Source organism: Microchirus variegatus, assembly GCF_963457635.1.
Source record: "Microchirus variegatus genome assembly, chromosome: 2".
NCBI classification, from domain to species: Eukaryota; Metazoa; Chordata; class Actinopteri; order Pleuronectiformes; family Soleidae; genus Microchirus; species Microchirus variegatus.
In genome coordinates, this window is record NC_139803.1 from 36,319,863 (window position 1) to 36,346,859 (window position 26,997).

Sequence of the window (26,997 nt, forward strand, 5' to 3'; positions counted from 1 at the left end):
TTCCATCAAAATTATTTGAGCAAAAATAGTCCAATAATAGAGTGTTGCTGCATCATGTGAAAACATCCTTAAAGTAAATATAAAGCATGATATAAAGTTAATTGGAATTCTCACTGACATCAAGTTTGCATTTTTGAAAACGATCCAAACTTTGAGAATTTCAAATAAAGTATCTGGTTCTGATTAGATTGTTGCACATTGCAATTGTGCCAATTGGATCAAGATGAGTGTCTCTTGCATCACCGACTGAATCAACGGCTCTGTTTTACCTCCTGTCGCCATCCTCCTGCAAGAGAATATGCGCCCCCTATAGGCATTTTACCTGTAACTACATGGGTGAACCTTTACTATGGAATGAAATATGTGCCACCAGAAACTGAATTTGAATCGTTTATATTTGAATTTGAATCGCTAAACTTGAATAATTGCATTAAAAAACTGAATTTGAATCATTTATATTTGAATTTGAATAGCTAAACTTGAATAATTGCATTAAAAAATTTGAATTTGTATTGTCTAATTTGAATTATTGCATTGAAAAACTGAATCTGAATAGTATAATTTGAAATCGAATTATTCAAATTCAACACTCCATGTGTCTTTGCATTCAGTTCTCACGATTCAAATTCAGTTCTCACAATTCAAATTCAAATTACTGCGACATACATCCGGTTAGTTCAAGGATGAAGGAAGAGCAATCGAGCGCAGATACAGGATCTGCCGGCTTGGCGTCGTTAACAGCTGCCACGAACGGCTTCCTTAACAACTGGCTGTAGCTCTATCCTACCGGTAATTTGCGTTAGTTTGTTTACTTACTTACTTAAACTAATGTTGCATTGTTAGAAACACATGGGTCAGGGCAGTGATCTGGATAAAGATATGCCTACCAGAAGAAGAAAAGGGTGTCATTAGAATGTTTAAAAAGTATTTATTGGTTAAAAATGTCATTATTTTTGCACTTAGAAGAGTGAGAGAGAGTGTGTGTGTGGAATGTTCCAGCAGTTATTGAACGTGTGCAGTGGAAATTAAAGCGTGATTGTCATCAAAGCAGTCCTCATCAAAGCTTTGTTTACCAAAGGAAGGCAAGGAGAACAGGACAATACGTGATCTGTGGCTGAACATATAACAAAGACAGACACAGATCTAACTTCTGCTGTTAGTGGACTGTTAGTATTTTAAGCTAGCAATCTTTATGCTAACGGGTGCGTAGGTCAGGTGCGCGTTCGGGTAAACTGAAGCGTTTTTCGCGGTTTCGTTTCACTCGCAGCATTGTCCATTATTTTAGCTGACGTGCCATCGGGCGTACCGGGCAATGCACGTTAACGTGCCTCCCGATTGTTAAAGTGAGTTTTTCGTGCCGCGGCGCCAGAGTCCGGCACCGTTTAGCAGTTAGCTGCGTTAGCTCCTTGAGTCGTTTAGCGCGCCGACAGTGTAACTGGAGCGGTCTGTTTATTAAAGGAAAAGAGCAGCGCTACAAATAACCAGCGTACATGTGTACTGCGTATGTGTGCCTCTGTTAAGCGTTACTTTAGAGACTCACTTTAACAATCGGGAGTCACAAACATTTTCCGGTCAGTTGCCATGGAAACCATGGAAATTCTGACGACGCTGAAGTTGGCACCACATTCGCCTCCGGTTCTCTTTAAGTTTCCGTTCCACCTTAAAAAGTGCAAGTTTCAGCCACTGGGTGGCGAGCTATTCTGCAGAGCAGTGCTGATCACACAGCTGTTGATATGGGGGTGTTTTTTGTTTTTTTTTGGTTAAAAAAACTTGCCAGCACATACAGGTGCATATACATACAATAGATAAAAATATGCTGGTGCATACTTGTATTTATTAAACAACACAAAAATTAAACACTTTAGAAGAACAACATTCAATAATATTTAGTAATTTTAATATTTAATCATTACTAATATTGATATGTTTTTAGTTCTGTGAGGGGGAGATTGTTGATATAAATTGTTATAATGTTATTGATATAACACTGTGGAAAGTTGGAGAAAATCCATTTCAAAAATCAACATTTTTATGTTTTTGTTGCAACAATTGCTGACTTTGCAGTCACACCTAATGGCCAAATAAGGTTTCCCGTTGGAGGTCTCACCTGATTCACATACTGCAGTTTCTCACCTTTCCAGTGATGCCCCATATGTCCACATTTACTGTTGAATTTTGGAGAAAATCCACTTCATCATTTTGATACTTTTATTGCAACAATTGCATGATCTAGGGCAGGGGTCTGCAACCTGCGGCTCTAGAGCCACATGTGGCTCTTCAGCCACTCTGTAGTGGCTTCTTGTAGCTTTAGAGATCAAGGCGACAAATAAAAGTGTTTTAATATCTTGTGCAACATCCAATGTCGACGTAAAATGCAATATTCAGTACATGTTTGGATGTGTCCTGTCCATCTTTGGATCCACATACCGTTTTTCTTGAGCACGAACAACATACAATCCAAATATTTGCTTCATTTATTTCAAAGTGGGGTCATTTTAATTTCTTTAATTTGCCACAAACAATGAAACAATGGAAGAACCAGGTCTACGGGGTATAGAGGTTGGATATAAACTGAACATGTTGTAGTTCTCAAATGTATAAAAAAACCTTTATCTGTGTTATTATCTTCATCTTGTGGGGTTTTTTGCAGCTCCAAATGAATTTTTGGGTGGAGAGATGACAAAAATGGCTCTTTTCATCCTAAAGGTTGCAGACCCCTGATCTAGGGGGTGGATTGTCCTCATGTTGGTCACTGCCTGATGTGCCACACTTAAGCAAATCTACTGGCTTAACATGATCTTGTATGGGCCATTTCTAGCCTAACATCCAATGCTTGACTTCTTTAGAAGGCTTCTTAGGTGATGTGCTGGCACAGAGTTACAACGGCCATACCATTTTTTATATAAAAGAAAAACTTATTTTGAAACATAAAACGTATTAATGGGGTGGTCATTTTATTATTAAATGTAATTGAGACAATTAAGATTAATTTGACAATGTAAATCACTGGACATATTGTAAAAAAATTGTCATGCATGGATTTCCAAGACTCCAAGCTGTCCAATCGTGTATAATATCACTATGCTCCATAACAATATGCTGTATACAACTGACCATGTTGGACAGAGATGGGAGAGGGCGTTAGGTGTGCTGTGGGGGACACAATGTCCTTCTCGGCAAGTCCTTCCACTCGGGAGCTATATTGCAAAGCACTTTGGACACTTATCGGGCATCTATTTCGGGCAGAACTGTGCATTTGCAGTGCATCATTTTTGAAATGGATTTTCTCCAAAATTCCCCAGTAAATGTGGTTATATGGAGCATCACTGGAAAGTTGAGAAGGTCTAGTATGTGAATCAGGTGAGACATTCAACGGGACACCTGATTTGTCCATTAGGTGGCACTGCAAAGTCAGCAATTGTTGCAATAAAAGTATCAAAATTATGATTTTTGAAGCGGATTTTCTCCAAAATTCCATAGTAAATGTGGACATATGGGGCATCACTGGAAAGGTGAGAAGCTGTAGTATGTGAATCAGGTGAGACATTCAACGGGAAACCTTATTTGTCCATTAGGTGGCACTGCAAAGTCAGCAATTGTTGCAATAAAGGTATCAAAATGATGATTTTTGAAGTGGATTTTCTCCAAAATTCCACAGTAAATGTGGCTATATGGAGCATCACTGGAAAGTTGAGAAGCTGTAGTATGTGAATCAGGTGAGACATTCAACGGGAAACCTTATTTGTCCATTAGGTGGCACTGCAAAGTCAGCAATTGTTGCAATAAAAGAGTCAAAATTATGATTTTTTTTTTATGGATTTTACCCAAAATTCCACAGTAAATGTGGCTATATGGAGCATCACTGGAAAGTTGAGAAGCTGTAGTATGTGAATCAGGTGAGACATTCAACGGGAAACCTTATTTGTCCATTAGGTGGCAGTGCAAAGTCAGCAATTGTTGCAATAAAGGTATCAAAATGATGATTTTTGAAGTGGATTTTCTCCAAAATTCCACAGTAAATGTGGCTATATGGAGCATCACTGGAAAGTTGAGAAGCTGTAGTATGTGAATCAGGTGAAACATTCAACGGGAAACCTTATTTGGCCATTAGGTGGCACTGCAAAGTCAGCAACTGTTGCAATAAAAGTGTCAAAATTATGATTTTTGAAGTGGATTTTCTCCAAAATTCTCCAGTAAATATGGACATATGGGGCATCACTGGAAAGGTGAGAAGCTGTAGTATGTGAATCAGGTGAGACCTTCAACGGGAAACCTGTGATGCGGCCCAGCCTCACCCAGACTCTAACTCATGCAGCCCCAAGGCAAATTGAGTTTGAGACCCCTGATCTATATGTAATATCACGGGGGGCAGGTTTAACAGTTGAACAGCCGTGAATTAATTCATCTACACGTAATATCACGTTTGTCCACCGGAGGGCAGCTTTAACATCTGAGCAGCCGTGAATTAATTCATCTACACGTAATATCACATGTGTCCACCGGAGGGCAGTTTTAAGAGTTGAGCAACTGTGAATTAATCAATCTACTTGTGTATGTAAGATTGAACAGTCGAGCAGCAGTAATATTACGTTTGTCCACCGGAGGGCAGTGTCAACTTTTGAGTAGCAATACTATCACATTTGTCCACCGGATGGCAGTTTAGATAAAACTATTTTTGGAATCTTCCACTTCCTGTTTGTCATTCAGAACTTCCGCGCACGCAGGTGCAGGAGGAGACACCCGGAAGGACGAGGAGCAGCGGTGACAAACATGTGGTGGTAACTGCTGCTGAAAAATGATTGTTTTTAATGTTGAAGACATACTTTATACTATGACGCTGACCGTGACCGTTTTGTTTAGGTGGCTGTCGTTTCGTGTCGGCCAAAGCCAAGAGTTCCCGGATGTTCTGCTGGAGAAGCCACGCTGGATGAAGAAGACGAGCCGCCATGAAGACTCGGTGAGCGGCTTCTTTTACCACGCTGAGACATCATATCAATGTAGTTTCTACCCAATTATATTGATTAATTCTATTTTTTTTTTAAACAAAAAACAGACTGTATCACGTAGACATATTCTGATAATTCTGAAAATTAACTCGATTCAAATGTAATGTAAGTCTATGAGAAAATTAGCTACTTCTCACTTGATTAAAATGTTATTTAAGCTCTTAAATATAACGTGATGATAATTTTAATCCATTTTAGTAAGATAACAGATCAGTGTCTTCTCATATGAATCCTGATTTGTCTAAATAACAGCTAATATTGTCCACTTTTAAAATAAACCTTCTGTGGGGAAAAAAAACAACAAATGTCTTTTAATATTTACTTGCTCTAATTTTATCAGTGACCTGTCAATAGAATGACTAGAATTATTAAGTCTTAAACTTTAAACTGCATTAAAGATATTACTCTCACAATCTCCTCAAATAAACTTTAAATTCCTGTTTTTATTAATAGCTAAAACTAATTGATCGTCTTTGTCACTAGAGACTTTGAATTCTCCTGCTCAACCTGCCAAATAAAATGATTAAACTAATCTTTCTGTATAGTATCTTTATATTTTAAATAACTGAATTGTCACTTTGTACAATGTGTCCAAATAATCTATCACGTTATTTTATATATAATTTTACAACAATCAAACATAATAATGTCGTCTTTTGAAAACGTGCTGCTTTTTTCGTGCAGTTTCTATAATATAAATAAACCCAGTGTTCACAAAATAAATGTAAAACGAATATAATATTGGGTTGTTAAAGGAGTACAATTTTGGAAATGCATAAAATCATTATGTAATTATTCAATCTTGCATACAAAAATAATCAAAAATTCGTTTTAAAAAAAAATGCTACTTTAATCCCATGCTCACCATAAAAATAGATTAACTTTAACTGATTATTAGACCAAAACTAAATATTATCATTTCCTTCTCTACTGAACATGAACTATTATCATTTCTTCAGTGATTTATGTTAAGATTTCAATCAATAATCATTGAGTAATTTAACAGTAAACTGTAAATAAAGTTACAGCATTAAATAAAGTGTACTGTCTATTTATTAAACGATCTAATCAAATCCCTTTAGGATCTATTTTTAAACCAATTTATTTTTCCAACTCAGATTAATTCAAAAATAACCACACAATTACATTGCCCATCCAGTCTAAACCATGATGTCAGTGTGTCTCAGCAGGTGAAGACCACCTCTCTCTCTCTCAGCCAAAGAAAATGCTCAAAGTTAACTGCAAACTAACACAACTAACACATTTTCACAGAGACATGTTCAACAGCTCTGTCAGTGACACAACTGCAGAGACAGTGTTTGAGTCTTAAACTTATCACTGAAGAGAACTTCTTTAATGATAAGTGCAATTCTCCACTGTCTCTGCAGTTGTGTCACTGATTACTGACAGAGCTGCTGAACATGTTTCTGTGACAATTGTTAGCTGTTAACTTAGCATTTTATTTTGGCTGAGACAGATTTGTTATATTGTTTATACTTTGTCAGATTATTTGACTTTAACTCTAGATTTAATCTTGTTAATGTCTAACTTAGTTCAGCAGCTCCTTTGATAGTCTTGTTATAATTATTCTCTGTGCAGCTTGTGTCACTCTACATTTATACTTAGTAATCTTTTTTCCATGTTTTAATGTGTTTAACTTTACTTCATTCAGCAGCTTCTCTGGTTGTTGTACTTTGTTATAATTTTTTGTCCTTAGCTCCAGCTCCAGCTGTTTCACTTCTTCTGTTCCTTATAATAAAGATACACATGAAAAAAAAGTATGCTTGAAACATTTTTGAAAAGATGTATAGTTCAAGTTTTTATTTTGAAACAACAATCCCTGCATTGCACTATCTAAACGCATGTTTCTCTCTGGACTTTGAGCGCTCAAGGGATTCTTGAACACTCTTCTTCCAAATGGCAGCAAATAAAGAGGCAAGAGTCCATCTTCATTCTGGAAGACAAAGCACAACAACTTCAACACAAACACCACAGAAGTGGTGACATGCTGCAAGACAACATACTCACATGATGGTGCAGTTGTCTCTTCAAGGAGCTTCTGGTTTCTCAGCCAAGTGGAGCATCATCTCAACAGCATTCTGCAGAACACAAGACACCAAGTTACACATAGAAGACAAATGGACCCTTGTTTAGCAGAACACTAATAAAGATTGTCCATGAGACACAATGACAGTCAACATAAGGCTGGGTATTCACAATAATTTGGATTGTGGCTAACAGGAAGGACACGCGGACTATAGCAATGAAGATGCAACATAAGTCCCTAACACATCTAGGTAATTTAAACCAAACTTAGTCAGATACTCCCAATTTAGTAAGGGCACAATGGAAGACCTTTAAAAATTACATCTTCAGGTGTTAGCCTTCAGCATTAGCACAAGTATTTAAAGATCAAGGTCTTGCAGATTAGCAGCTTCTTGCATGAATGACTCAAATCTAACAGCCCTTTTGGATTGTGGGTAACAGGAAGGACACGACTATAGTGGTTAAAAGACGCAACATAAGTCACTCTAACTTGGGGACATGGGCAATTTCTAAATCAGTTAAAGTTAGACATGAGTCAAGGAGCTGTGACACTAAAGCAATGTAAACCCAACTTTTAGTCAGTTACTCCAAATTAAGCAAGGGGACAAAGAAGGAAGTTTATAAATGACATCTTCAGATGTTAGCATCTTCCAAATTAGCAGCTTGTATGAATTGCATTTGTGGCCAACAGGAAGGACTATGCGAGTGAAAAAACCAATGCCAGATTGAATAAAAGCAAAACGCTCGACCTCAAATCAAACACCAACAAGTAACTTTGTTTAAATGCCTTTGAGCATATGTTTATTAAACACAACTGCAAACAGTTTCTGTGAAGTGTACCTGAGGTGGTTCACATCCTGCATTACACCTTCAAACATTCCCAGAGTCTGAAGTAAAGACAAGAAAAAAGGGTCAAGCACATTTGTAAGAGGTCAATAAAGGAAAACTGCAGATTATAATCTGTCCTCTGGCGCCATCTTGTGGTCAAACAGTGACGCTGGAGATTTACCTGCTTTTCTAGCAGATTGTCCAAGCTTCCACTGCTGCAGGAAGTCAGGAATCCTGAAAAAAAAAATACAAGTTTATAAGAATAAAGAGCAAGAGGAGAATGTGAAATTTAAAGAACATTAAATGGTTAATTTGGTTAAGGGAATCAAACATTTAAGTCACTAGTCAAGGCAGCACTGGCTTAATGCATGTATGCCATGATGTTAAAAAACAACATTTCTCTATAGAAAATGGTGCAGGGACTAAGTTTAAGATGCCATTATCCCCATTTGCTACAATTGCTGTGAGCAAGTGAGCACATTTGAGGATGTGGTTTCAAAAAAAAAAAATTACCTGATGCAAGTCTGCTGCAGGGACTCAGGATGGAGCTTCTGTTCCTTGTCCGAGTCACTCGGAACAGGAAGTGATGCTGACTCCGGGTCAGGAGCAGAATAAGAAGAACCGGAAGTGAAGAGGCTGGATTCAGGCCGTGTGTGATGCTTTTTCCTTCACCTGGTGATGAATAATGATGCAAGTTAATGGCAAAACGCACAAATTGAATTCCACTAGTTTTCTTTTACTAAAAGTCATCTACTGAAGACAATAGATATCCTGCAGAAGACAAGACACCAAGTTGGACATAAATGACAAATGGACCCTTGCTTAGCAGTACACCAATAAATATTAGGGTAATTTAAACCCAATTCATGAAGACACAATGCATCTGCAGTCAAACAAATTTGACATTAGCACAAGTATTTAAAGATCAAGGTCTTCCAAATTAGCAGCTTGTTGCATGAATCCTAAAGCCTTTTTGGATTGTGGGTAACAGGAAGGGCACAAGTCACTCCTACTTGAGGACAATATCTAAAGCACTGAAAGTTAGACATGGACATCAAGGAGATGCAAAAATAAAGCTTGATACACATCAAGGCAATTTAAACCAAACTTTTAGTCAGTTACTCTAATTTTAAGCAAGGGGACAATGGAAGACATTTAAAAATGACATTAGCCTACAACATTAGAACAAGTTTTCATGGCTCATGTCTTCGGAATGAGTCCGATAGCTTTTTTGGAATGTGGCTAACAGGAAGGACACAAGGACTATAGGAGTGAAGAGAAGACTACAGCGTGAGAGAATTTACTCCAAATTAAGCAGGAGAGGATGGAAGAAATTTAAAAAAAAACATCTCCAGATGTCACCAACGTGAGAAGTATTCAAAGCTCAACATCTTACACATTAGCAGCTTGTTGCATGAATGTGGCCAACAGGAAGCACTATGGTAGTGAGTGGAAAAAATAGAGTCCAGATTAAATAAAAGCAAAATGCTTCACCTCAAATCAAACAAGTAACTTTGTTTAAATGCCTTTGAGCATATGTTTATTCAACACAACTGCAAACAGTTTCCATGAAATGTACCTGTGCAGATTACTTGAAGGGGTTGACTTCCTGCATGACTCCTTCAGACATCATCCCCAGAGTCTGAAATAAAGACGAAAGGGTCAAGAACATTTGTAAAAGTCCAATAAAAGGAAATCACAAGATTAGAAGTCCACCCTCTGGCGCCATCTTGTGGCGAAACAGAACAGATAGTGGATGGGGATTAACCTGCTTCTCTGGCAGATTGTGGACAAAAGCTTCCACTGCTGCAGGAAGTCGCACACAGGCCAGAATCCTGAAAAAGAAATGCACGTAAAAAAAAAAAAAAACCGAGCAAGGGGGAATATAACATTTAAAAAAAAAATCAGTCTTGCAGCTCGTACCTCTGGCTGCATGGACTTCAATGGATGTACTTTCTAAGAAGCGGCCGGTCTGCAGGCCGTGAGTCATGGCGTCTTCTTTCACCTGGTGATGAATAATGATGCAAGTTAACGGGAAAAAAAACCCCACACGTACACAAAAGGAATTCCACTAGTTTTCTATCAAAAGTCATTATCTACACACCTGCTTCGTGTGTCTCGGTGTTACCGCTGGAACCTACAAATGGATGAAAACAAAAGTTTAGTGAAAGGTGGGAATCTTTCGCAAATGTCAATGAGACGAATTGTTCAGCTTGATCCAACGGAGCCGGAACAAGTCCTAGATACAAGGGTTTTGGAAAGAGCAGTGTTTCAGCCGCAGAGTCTGTAAAAAAAAAAAAAAAGGGAGAAAAAAACAAAGACACGTTAGAAAGAAACAACGCGTTCAAATGTGAACAAGATTAAAGACAAAAGGATCGACTGAGCGTTTTTACTTCACCTTCAGTTCAGGCTCAGCTGCTCAAGTGATGATTCACTGAGGTTCAGCGGAGAATGAAGCATTTGAAGGAGTTGGCTTATATACATATACATACACACACACACACACACACAGGTGTCAGTGGTTGGCCTAATCACCTGCTCATTTACGTCACCTGTGATACCTGGCCGCTGGGGGGCGTGGTCTCTGCTCCACGTGACCTCGCGTGCTTCTCTTTTTAAAACAGTCGTTTTTGTCTTTCATACTAAAACTACTTCTAAACAACAATATAAACTCTACCTCCTATCACTATATTTAAAATGTATATGTTATTGTTTGAATAGTTCATTCACTGTGTAGAAAGTATAAGACTTTTTATTCCGCTGCTTCCAAAATACAGCTTTTGAAATGTATGTGGTCAGTTTACAGTGATCTTCATCTGAGAAATGAGAAATAAACAAACACAAAGTCACATTTAAACATCGATTACAAATGGTTTTAATTCAACGCTGCAAAACCCACATTAACGCTGTCTCTGCTGGACTTTGATCACTTTTTATGGAGAAATTTGACATAAAAAAAGATGGAATTCAGGCTCCACAGAAAGACAGATGTGTAAAAGTAAAAAAAACAGGAGAGCATTTGAGATTCATGTTATTATTGTTCATATTCATCTCATTTAAATACTTTAAAAAGACCTATTTAAAGAATTGATCATACATTACAAAGAAATATGTGCTCAGTTTATACTCTTATTGTCTATTTCTGGATTTTTTCCTCACAGTGTTTATTTAAATAAATAAACCAGAATCAGGAAAAATACATTTCATTGTACTCACAACATAAAAAATGAGGTAGTGCTTATTTATTGATTGACACAACTTTTTTTGGAGGTGTAAAACGAGCAGGGTATGAACAAACATCTGTTTGGATTTTTCAGAAACTTTATCAAAAAGACACAATTTAGTTCTTGCAACACGTTTGAAAAGGACAAATGACTCAAATTGTACTTTCAAAAAATCAGTTTCGTGTTTTCTTCTCGGATTAAACTGAACAAATGACAATTCTGTTACAATTCAAAAACAGTAGTCGGGAAATAAAACATCGAGGTGAAGCAATATGAAAGACGAAGCTGATTTTTCCGACTAATTCAACTGGAAGTCAATCAAATATATACACGTTAACCACGCAACGCACATATATAAAGTGCTGCTCCCTGTGTGTACCAGAAACATCTTAGACATTTAATTACAGCAACAGTGAATTAAAAATACTGATTAAAAACAATAAAAATAATTCTCTTTTACAGCCAGGAGGTGGCAGTAGGTGGGGGTCACGCGGAACCCGTGGCGTCCTGCAGCTCCTCTCTGATGGCGTTGAGCCCGCGGACTTTGTACGTGCCCTTGACGATGAAATGGAGGATCTTCCCGATGTCCTGCAGGTGGACCTCATACTCCTGCGACACCATTTGAATCTGATGGAGGACGGGAGAACGTTAAAACGTCGGAAAAGTGAGTTGTCAAAAACCTCCTAGTTGCTGTAAACGAACGATAGAAATCCTCTTTTCTGACGCTGTTCTGTCAGCCGCGATGTTTCAGAGTGAACTTTCACCCCAGAAGACAGAGTCTTGTGATTGGCCAGTACTATTCAGCACACCCACTCTCAGAAGTACAGCTCCCCCTTCTGGAACGGTGGATGCACTGCTACTCATTATCAAAACATTGTTTTAACAATGTTTAAAAATAGCTTCGTCCGACTCCCCGCCGCAGTCCCTTTTATGACTTTGACCCGGAGTCAGACCCAGAGTCAGAAGACACTGTTGCTCGTGAAACACCTCCACAACAGACGTTATTCTTCTTGTCAAAATGACTGTGGTGGAGAAAAAAAGGCCTGTAAAAACTTTATGGTCATGTCCATATTATTTATATGAGACACTTCTGGCATGACGACAGAGATAATAGTGGAAGGAAATGGGACTTTTTTTTTACACAAACACATCGTATTTGTCTGTGGAAGTGGGGAACAAGATAAAATCCTTACATATCAGTGAAGATATGGGATGTTATGGCTTTACTTTGACAGGCCTATACCTACTTTTTCATAAGGCAATTAAAGGCCTTGTATGGGCCTCACACACACACATATACTGTACATACTGTACATACCTCATTTTAACTGACACTTTCTCAACAACTTGACCTTCAGTTTGTGCTGCTGACTCGAGAATAGTCATTAAAACTTTCATTGTTGTTCTCCTCACTTCCATCTTTTCCTTTATCTTTCTCAATTAAGTTCATTCGCCTTGAATCTTTTTTTAAGTTAATTATTTGCTCTTCTCTGTTCTCTCTACCTTCCAATTTTTTTCCGCTGTGAAACTTTTCCCCTACTTGCTACAGATTGTTACTCTTTACTTAAAGAAGTTTTCTGTCTTTATCCTAGTGGACGAGTACATCCTGATGGCTAAAGAAAAACACGGCTACAACATGGAGCAGGTCAGTTGAACCTTTCCTAATGATCTAATTTGTAGTTTCTTCTACATTCAGCATATATCATTCATCTTTATTGCTTTGTGTGTCTGTCTTCTCACCCTGGTTGTTGTGTTTGTCCGTCACCGTCCAATCAGGCCTTGGGCATGTTGCTGTGGCACAAACACGACGTGGAGCGCTCTCTGGCCGACCTCGCCAACTTCACCCCTTTCCCAGACGAGTGGACAGTGGAGGATAAAGTGCTGTTTGAACAGGCGTTAAGTTTCCACGGCATTCATCTTTCTACCATTGCACTTGGCGAGCAGCAGCGTCCACCTGATACTTTTCGTCTATAATGAGATTCTATAAACAAAACTAGAGAAAGCACTCGGAGAGCGCAAAATCTCTGCCAAGGCCAATCATTTCCCACAGTGTTTATGCACTCTGCCACCTTTAAAGGTGAACAAAACAACCTGAATCTACTGTAGATCATGTCCATTAAAAGCCCAGTCATTTCTTCCTTGGTCATAACCCAAATCCCAAGCAAATGTCATTAAAATCATTCCTTTTTTTGTTTGTTTTTTTAAATGCGCTATTCAAAACCAAAGTGACATTGGCTGGCACCACCCTGGCACAGACGGCGTCCATAGCCGCCCTCTCCTCCTGACGCCGGGCTTTCTTCTCCTTTGCTCTGTTGGACTTCCTCTGCAGAAAGACAATAACATAATCGATTCATTTCATTTGCGAAGAATATTTCATTATAATCCTTTAATTCCTGGCTCTGCGTTATACCATTTTATATTATAACCTTAAGTTGAATGATACATAAAGCACTTATAAAAGCATGCAAAGAGCAAATCTGTCAATTAATGAGACATAATCCTGCATAAACAGCTCAACCCAGGAGACATGTCTACATTTCAGCATAGGTTTAGCAGTAAGTAGTGGATGGTTGATGTAATCTATGGTGCATTTAAATGGAAAAAGAATCCCATTTCATGGGTGAGTTAGAAGTTAGATGTTGCAACTGGATTTAGCAGCTTTCTTTTTATAATGGGAACACTTCTAAATATAAAAATAGCAATTACATGGCGTTTCTGTGTGTGTACGCAGACCTCGTTTTTATAACACACACAGCACGACAGAGACATAATTATCAACCCAACAAGTGTCATAACAAGTTATACACACAAGGTTGACTAGCACATCAAAAATAAAAACACCCTCTACAACATTATATAAATTCAAACAAAAAAATGCCATATATTCTACGAGCATGGCTCTTTCTCAGACATTAACAAGTCTCTTCATCCATTTCTATTCCTTCTTTAGGGAAACTTATCACTAGCAAAATGATTACTTAAAAAAGAAAAAGCCACCTTGAGCCATAACCTTCATCTCCAGGTAATTTCATCAGAATCCGATTGAACCTTTACTTTTTGAGCTATGTTGCTCAAAAACATAATCTCAGTGGAGGGGGTAGATCTGGGCAACATAAGCTAGGGAAAGTCATCACAAGAAAATACTTTCAAATCAAAACGTATACTGACAATTATTATAATACATGTCACAGGGTGGCAGACTGATCTAGTTTTGTGCTGTTGGGTGAAAAAGACCAGTAAATTGTGATGATGTTCAATGTTCTTTAATATGATGGAAACTTTTCAGATAAATTGAAAATAATCACAAGACAATTGGATTCGCAGGCTTTTAGGGGGGGAAACACCATCTGTTCACAACATGTTAAATGCAATGATGAGAACCATGTTTACAGTACAGAAATGCCAGACTGGTGCATCAGGAACAAACTACAAAGAGGTAGTAACATGGGAAGGAATGCACTGAAAGTGTAGCTAGGAGCATTAGGTCTGTACCAAGCACAGAGAGGCTGCAGTCTGAGCCGGGACTGAGCAAACACGGACTGCTTTATCACGAGTGAAAGTGGAGGATAAACTCCAAGACCGGGAAACCGACTCCGAGTAAAGGCCTGATTGGTGCAATAATCGCCCGAGTGTATTAGAACCAGGTGGGCTGATACGGCGCGCTCAAATGTACACACATATGCACGTTAGCATTAACAGCTAACCGATAGCTCGCCATTATTAAAGCACACCAAAAGGAGCTAGCGCGGTTAGCACGCTAAAAATGTCGCAACGGGGGACTTCGGTGTCTACACGAGCCAGGACAGTGCGCTAATAGTGCTGGAAATGCCTCATAAAGCGTCATGTGAGCTAATGCTAGTGTCTGCCGTTGCTACACAGGCGGCTAAACGGCTAACCAATACCTAGAACAACACCAATCCACCAGGGTCGGTCCCGTCTCTCTCTCTCTCTTTCCTTTACCATCACACTGGCCCCAAATCACCCAGCGTTCATTCCACCACTGTCGCACCGAGACATGCGCGTACTTGTCCGTACTTGCGTACTCCCGTACTTGTGAAAAAGTCATCAGCCTCAGTCCAAGTTCTGTTCCATTTCTCAAGAACGCGAGCAGCGAGTACGGTTCTCATACCTGGAAGTGTTCTCGCTCCGCCCATTTTACCAAGTATGCATCGGGTGGTGACTTGAGCGTACTTGGGAAAGCCATATATCCCAGAATGCATTTCGGCGGAACATAGCAGGATAAAATACAAATACAAACCTGAAATAAATATATTTCTGTGTCCCGGAACGCAGTTTTGAAATCATTAGAGGCGAGAAATTAGTCATTTAGAATCCAAACATGTGGTTTGTGTAATAAGATATGACGTATTTATAGTTTGACAGCGGCACTGTCGGAGGTGATCAGCTCCGCCTCGGCGGACGCTCGGTGCTCACAGTGTCCAGCAGAGGGCAGCGTTACCTCGGCCTGTCCTGATGAAATGATCCGCTGGTTCAGACGGCTCAGTCATTACATACTTGGTGTGATCCATAGATTTGTTGTTGACATGTTGTTGTTTTTTTTAATGCAAACGTTTTGACCTGACAGTGTGAACTTTTGTATAATATTAATGTTTAACTTATTGTAACTTTGAATTTTAGATTTATATATATCTGTATGCAAAAGTTTGGGCACCCCTGTAAATTTTCATGATTTTCCTTTATAAATCATTGGTTGTTTGGATAAGACATTTCAGTTAAATATATCATATTAGAGGAAAAACAGTGATATTTGAGAAGTGAAATAAAGTTTATATGATTTACAGAAAGTGTGCAAGAATTATTTAAACAAAATTAGGCATGTACATAAGTTTAGGCACCACAAAAGAAACATTTTGTGCATCCTCCTTTTGCAGAAATAACAGCCTCTAAACGTTTCCTATACCTTCCAATTAGAGTCTGGATTCTGGTGGAAGGTTTTTTGGACCATTCTTCTTTACAAAACATCTCCAGCTCAGTCAGGTTTGATGGTTTCCGAGCATGGACAGCCTTTACATCACACCCCACATTTTCAATAATATTCAGGTCTGGGGACTGAGATGGTCATTCAAGAACGTTGTATTTGTTCCTCTGCATGAATGCCTTAGTAGAGTTTGAGCAGTGTTTAGGGTCGTTGTCTTGTTGAAAGATCCAGCCCCGACACAACTTCAACTTTGTCACTGATTCCTGGACATTGTTCTCCAGAATCTGCTGATATAGAGTGGAATCCATGCAACCCTCAACTTTAACAAGATTCCCAGTCCCTGCACTGGCCACACAGCCCCACAGCATGATGGAACCACCACCCAATTTTACTGTAGGTAGCAAGTGTTTTTCTTGAAATGCTGTGTTGTTTTTCCACCATGCATAACGCCCCTTGTTTTGCCCAAATAACTCTATTATAGTTTCATCAGTCCACAGCACCTTATTCCAAATGTGCTTTAGCATACCTCAAGTGACTCTGTTTGTGGCAGGTGCAGAGATAAGACTTTTTCTGCATTACTCTTCCATCCAGCATCTCCTTGTGTAAAGTGCGCTGAATAGTTGAACGATGCACAGAGACACCTTCTGCAGCAAGATGATGTTGTAGGCCTTTGGAGCTTGTCTGTGGGTTGACTGTGACTGTTCTCACCATCCTTCGCCTCTGCTTATCTGAGATTTTTCTTGTTCTGCCACTTTGGGCCTTAACTAGAACTCTGCCTGTGGTCTTCTAATTCCTCACAATGTTCCTCGCAGTTGAAACTGAGAGCTTAAATCTCTGAGATAGCTTTCTGTATCCTTCCCCTAAATCATAATGTTAAACAATCATTGTTTTCTGGTCATTTGAGAGTTGTTTTGAGGCTCCCGTGTTGCCACTCTTCAGAGAAGATGCAAAGAGGAGAAACACTTTCAATTGACCTCCTTAAATACCCTTTCTCATGATTGGATTTACATGTGTATGGAGGTCAAGGGTCACTGAGGTTACCAAACCAATGTTGAGTTCCAATAATTAGTGCTAAAGGTATTGAAATCAATAAAATGACAAGGGTGCCTAAATTTATGCACATGCCTAATTTTGTTTAAATAATTCTTTCACACTCTGAAAATCATATAAACTTAATTTAACTTCTCAAATATCACTGTGTTTGTCTCCTTTATGATATATTTTACTGAAATGTCTTATCCAAACAACCAATGATTTATAAAGGAAAATCATGGAAATTTACAGGGGTGCCCAAACTTTTGCATACCAATGTATATTTATACATATGTATATAAATATATGAATATATATATATATATTTATATGTATATATATATATACATATATCAATTACATATATCAATTGCATATATATATATTCTGCCTTTTTTGGCGAAATATGCAAGTTTTTATTTATTTTTGTAATATTTTACAATACTTTATACTTTTTATCTGTTAAGCAGTGCGTGGGTGTGTGTCATTTTATAAATGTACATATTCAACTAACTACCTCAACCACATTGTTATGCTGTATTTATTATTTGTATTACTTCACTCATTGTGTCTACAAGTTATTTTGACCTGACTTATTTACTCCACTTTGTTTTTTTCTGTGCCACTATTGTTTGTTATTATTATTATTATTTAACCTAGTCTGTTATCTTGTGTCTATATCTTTTCATGTGTGAGTAGGGTAAATAAAAATATATTCACATGACGTTAACCTTAGAAACAACTCTCTGCTCTGTGCACAGTGACAGGAAACATATCCTCATGATTTCACACAGGAAGCAACATCAGCATATATTATTTTAAACACTGTATTTACTCACTTGATTAGATTTACCTTTTATACAGTTTCTGGAAGAAACTCAGACTTGAGATCCCCCGAAAAATTTTGGCAGCGGTGGGATTCGAACCCACGCCTCCGAAGAGACTGGAGCCTTAATCCAGCGCCTTAGACCGCTCGGCCACGCTACCATGTACTCTACTGTATAACAGTCGGAATTTGACACAGCATGAGAAAACAAGCTATATCCAGGTTTTTAGGAATTGACCTCTGACCAACATTAGAACATTAGAACATTAGGGCCCCGGAGGAAAAAAAAAATTTAAGTTCTGATTTTAAACTCCGAATTCTGACTTCAATCTCAGAATTCTGACTTTATTCTCAGAATCCTGACTTTAATCTCAGAATTCTGACTTTATTCTCAGAATTCTGACAATTCTGACTTTATTTTCAGAATTCTGACTTTAAAGTCATAATTCTTTGACAGAGATTATTGACTTTAAAGTCAGAATTCTGACTTTATTCTCAGAATTCTGACAATTCTGACTTTATTCTCAGAATTCTGACTTTAAAGTCATAATTCTTTGACAGAGATTATTGACTTTAAAGTCAAAATTCTGACTTTATTCTCAGAATTCTGACAATTCTGACTTTATTCTCAGAATTCTGACAATTCTGACTTTATTCTCAGGATTCTGACTTTAAAGTCATAATTCTTTGACAGAGATTATTGACTTTAAAGTCAGAATTCTGTCTTTATTCTCAGAATTCTGACAATTCTGACTTTATTCTCAAAATTATGACTTTAAAGTCAGAATTCTTTGACAGAGATTATTGACTTTAAAGTCAGAATTCTGACTTTATTCTCAAATTCTACAGAGATTATTGACTTTAAAGTCAGTATTCTGACTTTAAACTAAGAATTATGACGTTATTCTCAGAACTCTGACTTTGTTCTCAGAATTCTGGCTTTGTTCTCAGAATTCTGACTTTAAAGTCAGAACTACTCTAAGAATTCTGACGTTATTCTCAGAACTCTGACTTTAAAGTCAGAAGTACGGGTACACCGAGATTAAAGTCAGAATTCTGAGAACAGAATTTCTGAGTTTAAAGTCAGAATTCTTAGAAAAAAGTCAGAATTTTGAGATTAAAGTCAGAATTTTGAGATTAAAGTCAGAATTTCTGAGATTAACCGCTGAGACAAGAGATCCAAAGCATCTGCAAACTCGATTAGTTTTTAAAGGATGAAATCAGTGCAGAGCCAAGCAAATTTAAGAAATCCAGGGATAAATGTGACATAAATGAAGAAGAAACTCATAAATCAGACATGAGACAAGAGGACCATGTGGCCTTGAATGAGTTGTTATTGTAATACCAGGTATGAACACGGTCACAGAGACCGGCACATAAACCGTGAATTAAAATAGGTGAATATTTGTTATTTATGTTACACCTTATAAAAATTTGAGGCAGTTCTTCTAAAACAAAGGTTCTCAGTCAAAGACGCAGTCATATCCTGCTTGTTGTATAAATTAAAAACATAATAATAATAGGAGTAAAACAGTGCTTGAAATCAGCTCCAGAGGAAGTTTAGAAGCAGTAAGTAAAAGTGACCACAGGGTGGCAGTGTAGGGTATAAAATGAAACATTTTGCATTGTTGAACTTCACAATTGTGTTCATATTTCTCCACTGTTCATGGGTCTTCTGGTGCATTATCAGGTTTACACTAGGAACAATTTACGTCAAAATACTTAAAAGATGTTTACTTAAGCCCACTTACATGTAAAATACTGTTTGTTCAATCTTTGCCACTTTGATGTGCAACTAACAGATACAGTGCAGTGACATTGAACAAACACACTCATCTAAACTCAGATGTCACTATCTATGCATGTTTTGCACTTGATGCAAAAAATAAACTGTCTTCCTGTCTTATGTTCACACGTCGCAGAGTTGGTTTTTTTTTTTTTTTTTAAATACTTAGATCATGGATTTTACTCTCTCAAACTCTCTCCTGCTTGCTTACTATGTATGGGTGGTGTAAAGTGTGTGGTTCTTTTTCTTTTTTATGTTCTTCACAGAATAAACAACATCACTTTCCGTTTTAGTAAACATTAAACATTTGTCCCGAAGACCTGAACGCCACACATGGGTTAAGGTCGTCCAAACCTACAATTCTATGGTTTTTTATTTTGGCTTTTACTGACTTTGCTTCCATTTTGAGCAACAATTTACCACCGACAATAGGTCTCTACCAAACTGCTGATGTAGAAGTAAAACATCCTCTAATATCACAAAACAAAAAACTATAAAATAATAATAATACTATGTCAAATCACACTAGAAGCTCCAGTCTGGACATTATGGACATAACTGTGTCAACTCCAATCTAACTTTATTTATAAAGCACTTTCAAAACAACAACTGAAACAAAGTGCTAAAGACCTAAAGAACAAACAATAAAACAAAAAAATACTATTAACTATAAACATGGAAAAACAATAGCCGTACAATAAAAAACACAAAGAGTAAACGTGGGATTTTAGATTATTTTAAAAATGGAAGTGTAGGGGCCGCTCTAACATGCAAAGGAAGATTGTTCCACAATCCAGGCATGACAACAGAAAACACTCTGTCCCCGCTGAGCTTCCGCAGACTTCATACAACCACATTCCCTCCTCTCCTACTAACAAACATAAAGTATTCAATGTTGAGACTTTGTCATGACAATAAAAACAAATAAAAAAGCACAGGTGTGAATGAGTTCCGCTGTCACTTTGCTGCTGACTTGATCAGTAGCACCTGTGCTTTCCCTGCTACGCCATGTCAAAATGACTGTGGTGGAGAAAAAAAGGCCTGTAAAAACTTTATGGCCATGTCCATATTATTTATATGAGACACTTCTGGCATGAAGACAGAGACAATAGTGGAAGGAAATGGGACTTCTTTTTACATACACATCATATTTGTCTGTGGAAGTGGGGAACAAAATAAATGCTTACATATCAGTGAAGATACTTTGACAGGCCTATACCTACTTTTTCATAAGGCAAATAAAGGCCTTGTATGGGCCTCACACACACACACACACACACACACACACACACACACACACACACACACACACACACACACACACACAGAGCAGCAGCAGCAGCAGCTCTCCCCAGCACACAGATGGCCCAGTCTCTAAACCCCGCCTTCAGTCTTTTGTCTTCAGGGAGCCTGTGTGTCTCTAGCCATCAGTAGATATTTCATACATCGTCAGTAGGGGGCGCAGCAGTGAGGGACACAGGGACTTGAGGCAGAGGCGAGATTCTCAATGTATACTCAAGTGTGTGTGTGTGTGTGTGGGGGGGGGGGGGGGGGGGGGGGGGGGTGCATACAGCTGAGATGAGACATGCAGGAAACACTTGCACTGGGTTTTTTCAGTTGAGATGTGAGCTATGATATGGTAGATATGATATGGTAGATTGGTAGATAGATAGATAGATAGATAGATAGATAGATAGATAGATAGATAGATAGATAGATAGATAGATAGATAGATAGATAGATAGATAGACAGACAGACAGACAGACAGACAGACAGACAGACAGACAGACAGACAGACAGACAGACAGACAGACAGACAGACAGATAGATAGATAGATAGATAGATAGATAGATAGATAGATAGATAGATAGATAGATAGATAGATAGATAGATAGATAGATAGATAGATAGATAGATAGATAGATAGATAGATAGATAGATTGATAGATAGATAGATAGATAGATAGATAGATAGATAGATAGATAGATAGATAGATAGATAGATAGATAGAAGGAGGAGAGAGGAAGAGAGTGAGAGAGGGAATCAACAGATGCAGTGTAGAAAGAGCCAGAGGAGAATGGTGGATGAGGATGAGGCATCTCTAGCCATGCAGCACAGAACTGAACAGCACAGATCCTCTCTCTATAGATTGACATATTTGACATCACTGTACATTATAGAGGTTGTGATTTGGGGGAAAAGGGCCACAGATCTATTCTGGCACATGGTAACATGGCATCTTCACAGAGGTTTAGTGACTTCGTCATATTACATAGTATGAGCCATTTGGGTCCTACATGTTGAGCACATTTCATTTCACTGTACTTATATCAAGGTAGGTTTTTTTTTTACATGCATGTTGGCGGTCCAACTGTGACTGCAGCAGCATCAGGAGGAGGAGGAGGAGGAGGAGTGCATTCTATTCCACCTGATTCTAGAGCATGCATCTCCTGAGATAACAGAGAAAGTCAGAGACTTCACAGGAGTGGAGGGATGGAGGGATGAGGTGCAAAGGAGTTATGAGGAGATGTGGAAGTGAGGGAGATGAGACTGCAGAGGAGAACGACAAGTGAGGAGAAAGAGAGGAGACAGCCAAAGAGAAGGAATGAGACAGGTGGAGATAGAAGAGAGGAGGAGGAAGAGGAAGAGGAGGGAGTGAAAACAGAAGTGAAAACAAGAGTGAGCTAAAGGAAGGGTGGGAGGGACACTGAGTTCTGAAGGATCGAAGTGAAACTGAGTGCAAAGAGGAGGAAAAGGAAGAGAGAGAGTGAGAGGGACGGAGTGACGAATGGAGAGGAGTGAGAGGACAAAAACGAGGGAGCTGAGAGGTGAAGAGGGATGGGGAGGAGGTGGAGGAGGAGGAGGGCAGCAGTTGTTCATTAGAGAGGATGTGTTAGGGACTGGAGGACTGAACAAGAGGAGAGACTGGAATGGTGAGTTTCATGGACACTGACTAATGAGAGGAGGGCAGGAAGAGGAGGAGGAGGAGGAGGTGAGGGCAGGGGAGAGGAAGGCAGGAGGTGGCAGGGGTGAAAATGAGACTGTAGGGGGGAGGAAGAGGAAGAGTAGGGGATGGGGGGCTGGAGGTGAACGAAGCGAAACTGCTTTACTGTGTCACCGTAGGGGGAGAATGGGGGGAGGGGAAGAATTTGCACGTACGCACACACACACACTGTTGAAATGGAGAGCCATAAGAGAGGGAGGGAGAGGAAGAGGAGGAGGAGGGGTGAGTAGAGAGATGAAGAAGGAGGAAAGACAGAAGAGGAGTCATCACTGGAGAGAGGAAGTAGTGTGGGGTGTGGAGGAGCAAGGGGGCAGAGGGAGAGGCAGAGGGAATGATGCAGGGGGAGATGAGGAGGAGAGAGGAGGAGAAACAAAAAAATGAGAGAGGAAACAGACAGAGAAGAAGAGAGGAGGTGAAGGAGAACTGGGGCAGGTACTTCTTTCTCCCTCCTCCCTGCCACCTTCTGAGGGAGGACAGAGGAGCAAAGGGAAGGAAATAGGAGGCATATAGAGGAGGTGCAGGAGGAAGAAGATGAGATGGACATTTGAAGTGGGATTAAAAGGAGAAAGTAGAAAATACAACACTAAGTCAGACAACTGTGTGTGTGTGTGTGTGTGTGTGTGTGTGTGTGTGTGTGTGTGTGTGTGTGTGCTTATATGCAGCATCAGGTGTGAGAGAGAACACACATTATAGCACACACACACACAAGGAGAGAGAGGGGGAGACCATGAATTCTTCAATATTTTATATAAAAATAAACTTAATTTCCAATTAAAATGAAAAGTACATTGAGGCTATTTATCTGAGTCACTGTCAGGTCGAGGGCAAAGTCACGAAGGCTCTTGGAGACACGCGCACACACACACACACCCACCCACACACACACACACACACACACACTCTCCCTCACTCAAACACACACGTTAGCGCAGCTATTCTTCTGAGGACATTACGTTGATTCATTTGGACACTCTGTACAACCTTAATCATAACCACTTAATGTCCAACCCTTATCTTAACCTAACCACTATTCACACATCAGAACCTAAACTCAAACAGTTCCCCAGAAATTAGATTCTGTCTCATTTAGGACCAGGTTTTGGTCTCCATGAGGACTACTGCTCCTCATGGACTAGGTCAGTGTTTCTGCTTTAAAGAACACACACTGGTTAGAGTCATACTCCACACACACACACGGACACACACACTCCTTCCCTTTCCTCCACCATGCATACATCAGTACAAGTCTGGACAGCCTGGCTCAGCACAGAGATGCACATCTGACGAATCCCTCCGCCGACACACTGGCAAGTAGTCCCTTATTTATGGGATTTTGATAGACAGCAGATTAAGAGTCTGGAACAGTGGTTAACAAAATGCGACCGTGTCCAACATATACTGGGTTTTTACACTAGATTAATTCAAAGTGAAAACACGGCGTGGAGCAGCAAGTGAAAATAATAAAATTGTGTTTTTGGGCAACATTTTGACGACGGAGAACGTGGGGAATGGACACTAATGGATGTCAAATTATACAGCAACAAAACTGCAAAGCTATGAGTGTGGACTAGACTTCATAGTTTTGCGGGACTATTTTTTGTTAATCCAATCGGTTGGGTTGGTTGGGAGAGGCGAACGCATCCTGGCGGATGTCCACCTCGCTTCTCTCGGGGTGTTGTGTGTCTCCCCGGCACTCACTCACGGCTGCTTCCATCTATCCATGCAGTTCACTTCATTGTAGTGACTGTGTTCATCAATTAAGCCGTTTTTACGCTCACTAGTTGTCTCTTTAGCACTTCCGAGCGGGATTATACACCGCGGACTCAATCGCGGAGAAGTTTTTGGGAGCGGGTTAGGCGGAGAGAACCGGAACACAGGTACAGTGTGACTGTTATCTCCACTTCCAACTATTAGCGTTACTAATGTAACGCCGGGTACTAGCCGCAAGCTAAGTGGCTAACGTTAGCATCCCAACGACCAACTAGGTTTGACTTCAGACTGCACTTTGATGATGATGATGAGGAGGAGGAGGAAGAAGAGGAGGAGGGGGTTAATGTCGCCTGTTTTTTAAATTGTTCACCCCCCAAAAAGAGAATTTGCTGTGTTCAAACTGAAGCGGTTTGTAGCTAAATGAGAGAAACGGACAACAAAGTGGACTCATAATAACGTAGTGAGCGAGTTTTTACTCCGGAGCAGCAGCAGCAGCAGTTGTAGTAAGAGCAACGTAAGCGTGGGGGGGAAACAAAAGGACTTTTATAGTGTGACACACAGATAACAACTGCTCTGCAAAACTCTGCAAATATTCACGAACTTTGTAAATGTGCCTCAAGCCAATCCATCATCACACACATTTGCTCGGGTTTAAGAATAATCCGAGTCATTAAAATATATATATATGTATATATATATTTAGAGAGAGAGAGAGATATTTTTTTCTTTTAATAATCAGGAATAGTTAACAATGTTGTTTTTATATTACTTTTACTGAAAAGGTTGACACTAGAGTGACGTCGGGGCACATTATGAGCACGTTATTAGTCACTTTGTGACTATTATGTCTAAGCATTAGTCAAAGATGATGCCTCAGACAAGCCTACAATGGATTAAAAAAAGAGTAATCCATTATCACAGAATAGTTTTGTTTGTAACAGTACACATTTGTTCACCTCAATACACAGTCTTAACCCATTTCTAACACATTGTAAGTCATTAAACGTGGTAAAACGCTTTCCATATGCCAGGCAGAAGTTGTGAATAAATACTCATTTTTAAGTCGTAAATGGGAGATTGAGCAACACTTACGTCTACACATACGCCTTGTTATCATTCGTGTATTTTCGTATAAGTGCGTACAGCGAATAAAAGTAGATTTTCCTAGTATCATGGTGATCGAGGCTACCATCTCTGTGTCTGAGGCTACCATAGTTTAAAAAAAGAGAAACTCTCCCTGATCGTGAACCGGGGCGGGTTCATGCAGCTTGTCCTCGTGTGCAGCTCTAAAGCTTTAATCGTTTCCTCACACTTTAACATAGTGTTTGAGAATGAAATGTGCAGAGAATCGTTCACATTTGGGGTGATTTTGGTTTCCCGGTTGAAGTTAGAGGACGCAGCTGTTGTCGTAGTGGGGGCCACCAGGAGCAGCGACACCAGACAAAGGCCCCCAGAGGAGGCGCAGACACTTGTATTGTCTACCCCGGAGTTTGTTAGATGCGACTTAATCTGTGCTCGTCCCCCACACCCACCTCCACAAGCGCAAACCTCCACTGCTCCTCATGTTTACTATGAGGACATGAACCTGTTTGTCACTCAAACCCCGCGGCGTCCTGGCTTTGTTCTGCTTCAAGTTAGTGAACTGCAGATCAAGTTGCTGATGGGATGAAGAAAAGAAACGTGTACGCGTTTCATTTGCCCCCTTCTGATGCAATCAGTACATGTGTTTGTGCTCACCTGTGTGTACACGGAGTAGTTTATAAGTGGTTTACTCTCCACTGTGGTGGTGATGTGTCCTGGAGTGACTGTCTAGTCTTTTGTGCAACTGTGGGACAGATATGCAGAGAAAGGGGGGGGGGGGGGGGGGGACATGAGGCAGTTTCCCTGATTGTGTGGATGATCACATGATCTATGTATGCACGTTTTTCACGTGTTGTTGGTCAGATGCTTGTCACTCTAAGGCTTTTCCTGGCTTGTACAGGGGCTCATGTCACTGACATGATTACACTTGGCATGTGGATTTGATAGTTTGCGTTGTAAGATGTGATAGGGACTGTGGTTGAATTATATTTGTGATGTAAATATACACTCAGCTGCAATGGTGGTATCTAATGGTCTAGTTAGTCTCTCTCTGGTATCAGCAAGGTATTTTCTCACTGGATATTTCCTGGCGCTGTTTGTGGATGAAAATCCCAGGAGGATCAGTCGTTTCTAAAATACACAGACCAGACCATGTTCAAAGACACTTTTTTGTCTTTGAACATGGCTTCAGCAGGTCTTCTTAACAATCTAAAGGCATTAACTGTGATTGGCGGAGTAGATCTGTGCATCTTCAAGCAGTTGAACAGGTGAATATTATATTAAGCCATCAATGAGAGTATATGTTTATCATATTGGAGAGTGGACATTTTGCCAGGCTAAAAATAAGACACTGCATTAGGATATATCACAATAGTGTAACAGAGTCAGGTCAAGTCAAATTGGCTTTATATCCTCTAGTGCTCAGTTGGTGTATAAAAGTCAGACAAAAGCAAATATGGCTTTTATAGAAAAATGTCTTGGTGGCTATGTCGCTGTCTGTGCTGTTCAACTA

General features: G+C 39.4%; 1 long non-coding RNA gene across 1 annotated transcript; it reads left to right on the plus strand.

The window, feature by feature from the left end:
• The first annotated feature begins 4,732 nt into the window (after positions 1–4,732).
• LOC310944272 lies at positions 4,733–7,105 on the plus strand. The gene is made up of 3 exons (XR_014593131.1): positions 4,733–4,778; positions 4,861–4,957; positions 6,891–7,105. It is a non-coding gene; the product is annotated as an uncharacterized lncRNA (long non-coding RNA).
• Positions 7,106–26,997: the final 19,892 nt, after the last annotated feature.